This window comes from Oryctolagus cuniculus, chromosome 19 (genome assembly GCF_051225735.1).
Source record: "Oryctolagus cuniculus isolate XC-2025 breed Fujian yellow rabbit chromosome 19, ASM5122573v1, whole genome shotgun sequence".
In the NCBI taxonomy this organism is placed as follows: domain Eukaryota; kingdom Metazoa; phylum Chordata; class Mammalia; order Lagomorpha; family Leporidae; genus Oryctolagus; species Oryctolagus cuniculus.
Window position 1 is genome coordinate 16,508,864 of NC_142885.1, and position 3,953 is coordinate 16,512,816.

Consider the following 3,953-nt stretch of genomic DNA (forward strand, 5'->3'; position numbering starts at 1 on the left):
GGCCAGGAATCAAACCCAGGAGGGTGTGGCCACCAAATATCCACTCCCATTTAATTCCTTTTTCAACATCTCCATTCCCTTCTTTCCAATCAAATCCCTCTCTTGCTTTCAAATACGATCAATTTGCCCCACTCTCGAGCTAGGGCACCTTAACCAAGCCTGTGTCCCAGGCTCAGTAATACAGATTCTTATAGATGAGGGAGTTGTGAAAGCACTAATGGGAAAGGCACTCTCTCTTTTAATTTTATTTTTCCACAAATTTTTGAAGTCCCGCTCCTAATAATCTATGTGAATCTTCATTTCTTTGACTCTACCCAACTGGAGTTTTCAGTCATTACAAACTACTTCACTTGTGTGTGTGTGTGTTTTTTTAAAGATTTTATTTAGTTATTTGAGAGGCAAAGTTACAAAGAGAGGGAGAGAGAGAGAGAGAGAGCCCTGAAGCCAGGAGCCAGGAGCTTCTTCCTGGTCTCCCACGTGGGTGCAGGGGCCCAAGGACTTGGGCCATCTTCTACTGCTTTCCCAGGTCATCAGCAGAGAGCTGGATCAGAAGAGGGGCAGCCAGGACATGAACCAATGCCTTGTTGTCTCTTTGTTTACCTTGACTTTCTACCCACTTCCTGACTCCACACATCACACCTTCTAGAAAAGCATTTCTTCACAATGCTCTCTTAGATGTCCCCAAGGATATCCCCTAAAATCCCAACACCTCATTGGTTCTCAACTTATTGACTCCCTGTAGCATTTGGCCCTTGGGCCATTTGCTCATTCTTAAAAGTGGCCATTTACTCAACTGGTGGGGATTTTAGCCACTTATGCTAACATTTTCTCAGGAAATTTCCCAAGAAAAGGCCAATGATAGCAGTTATAGTGAGATGGTCAGCGGATCGTAGACTTGACCCTGAGGGAAGCCCCACCCACGTTACCTATGATGACTGCAGATGACAATGACAATATGTGAGATCCCAGGTGCCTGCAGGTGAGAATGTGAAGCCCTCATTTTCAAAACCCAAGAGACAATCTCCAGCCTGGAGAAAGAAGAGCCTAACATGGATCCTAGAAAACACTCTAGGAAACAGTTACCAAAATGGTAGTTTCTAAGAACTTAGGGAAAAAAACAATGATCCCTAGAAATCAGCCGAGGCTCCTTAAAGACAAGTCATGTCAGATTTCCCACATTCCTCTTTTTAGTGCTTTACCAGATGGGCTAATGGTAGAAATGCCAAGGCAAGGTCTCTCCACTTGGGGAAGGCATGGGATGATGGCTGTCAGAATGTCATTGCTAATGAGTCTCATCATTAGTGAGTCTCCCTCTGACTTAGCGTGAAACCTTTGGTTTTAATGTGTGTGACAGTGACCTTGGCATCAAGGAACTCAGCAGCCACATTCACAGATGACCCAAGGGGGATAGATCCAGAGTGATGTCAAGAGACAGGAACTATGTAAAGCTCTGGAGAGATCGGAAATAGGGAATTTAATCATCAAATGACAAAGTCGAGTAGGAGTCATCGCTAACTCCCACATGATTTATTTATTTATCTGAAAGCAGAATGACAGAGAGAGGAGGAGAAAGATCTTCCACCTGCTGGTTCACTTCTCAAATGCCCACAATGGCCAGGGCTGGTCCAGTCCAAAACCAGGAGCCACAAACTCCATCCAGTTCACCCACATGAGTGACAGGGGCCCAAGCACTGGGGCCATCTTCCACTGCTTTCCCAGGCCACAGCAGAGAGCTGGATCAGAACAGGAACAGCCGGGACACAAACCTGCACTCATGTGGGATGCCAGCACTGCAGGCAGCGGCTTTACCCACCATGCCACAGCGCCGGACCAGTTGTCTCTTTCTTATCTCCATCACTGTGCTTACTCTAAGGAGCTTTCTTATCAGGTAGGCGCTCTCTGCTTGGGCCCCTGGCAGATTAAGACAACACCCATTCACTGGCTCCCAGCCGATGGCTGACCTCATGGCTCAGGATCTCACAAAGCCAAAACCTAGGGTGTGCAGCTGCCTCCTGGAGCTCCAAGGCCTCTTTCAACCTCATTCACATCGTTGGCAAATTCAGTGTCCTGCCACTCAGACTGTGAGCCCCGCCTTCTTCTCCCAGCTCCCAGCCAGCAATCCCCTCTCAGCTGCTGCAGGACGTGCTCAGATTCTAACCTGTGGTCCCCTCCACCTTCCAAGCCAGCAGGAGAGCTGTCTCACATCGACTCCCCTCTCACAGTTTGCATCTACAGATCCCTCCGTCTCTGATGGCTATTCCAGGTCCACAGTTCTTGTGCGTTCACGTGGTTAAGTGAAACCCACACTGAGCATCTCTGTTCCTTAAAGTGCACTACATCCGACGACGGGGACAGTACACCTGTCATAGTCACAGCTCTTGGAGTACACAGGACACGGACACAAGACAGCAATGATCCTGGGGCCCCCTTCGAGTCTTGCCTACAGCGAGGGCTAAGACCACTTAGCCTGCAGGACGGCTGAGCGATGAGCATGGTGATGCAGCAGGCACTCAGGGTATTCGAGTTCATTTTTCCTAGCAGCCCTGGGAATCTAAGATGTCCTTTCGCTCGCCCCCTCCTGCTGTGATCCACCCTTACCCACACAGGAGCTCAGCTCCTCACTCACCACCCTCCAAGCCTGTTCTGACATGTTTCAGCCAGCACCGGCATCCAGGGAGCTCTGACGGGTTGCCAAAGTGCCTGAAAATGTTTCTGGGAGAATGGTATCACCGGACTCTGTGCAAAGCTCCTTGTGAAGATAGTGTTGATAGATCAGTATCTCCCGCTGATGGCTTCGGAAGCACGATGCAAATCCTGGAGCTGTCAGTGCTAACGATACATGACAATCCTGTCCTTTCAAACACTGACTTCTAAAGGCAGATAAAGAGAATCTAATTGAAACCATTACATGCAATTTTCCTTAAGTAGCAGCTAACGCGTCAATATTTAGTGAAGGAGTTCTGCTTTGCTTTATCCCTCTCCCCCTAAATTATTTACAGGAATGCATCCAAATGCCTGCTAGTTCCAGCTTAGTGGGTTCTTCTTTAAAAATTCTGGACTGGGGCCGGCACTGTGGCACAGCAGGTTAAAGCCCTGGCTTAAAGTGCCAGCATCCCATATGGGCGGCAGTTCTAATCCCAGCTGCTCCTCTTCCAATCCAGCTCTCTGCTATGGCCTGGGAAAGCAGTAGACGATGGCCCAAGTCCTTGGGCCCCTGCACCTGCTTGGGAGACTGGGAAGAAGCCCCCTGGCTCCTGGCTTCCGATCGGCACAGTTCCGGCCATTGCTGCCATCTGGGGACTGAACCATTGGATGGAAAACTTCTCTCTCTGTCTCTACCTCTCTCTATAACTCTGTCTTTCAAATAAATAAAATTTAAAAAAAAATTCTGGACTGGATAGCAAACAGCCTGTCATTTCTCACTCTGCACCCGATTTCCAAAGCAATCTCCAGCAGATCTCTTTATCTCTGGACTTCTGTGGAGGGTGCAGTGGGCGTAAGTTCTTCCCAAGGTTCCCTGAAGCTCTAGAATCCACAGGAACTACCTGCCAGCCCTGCTGCCCGAACCCATCCCTCTGTGAGTAACGCAGGTGCTAATAGCTCACAGCATAGTGTGCAACCATCTTAGGTCAATTACAGTCTAGGGATTGATGTCAGCCCAGCTGTGTGGTGTCTCTCCACCTGTGTGATGCTTCCCCGGTTTCTGCTGTCTCTCCAGCTCTGTGCTGTATCCCAGCTGGGCTCTGGCATCCCGGAGGAGGCTCTGGATGTTGGGAGCTTTGTTCATTTGCTCTTGAGGCAGGTACTTCATGGCCAGGCTCAGAGATGCAGGCATGGAGAACGCACATTCTCTTGCCACAGGGCACCCCAGCTCAGCACAAGCTGGGTCTGAGGCCATGTGAGTGCAGAACAGGCGTCAAGAATGTACTGCGTGCATGGCTTAGGGGGAGATG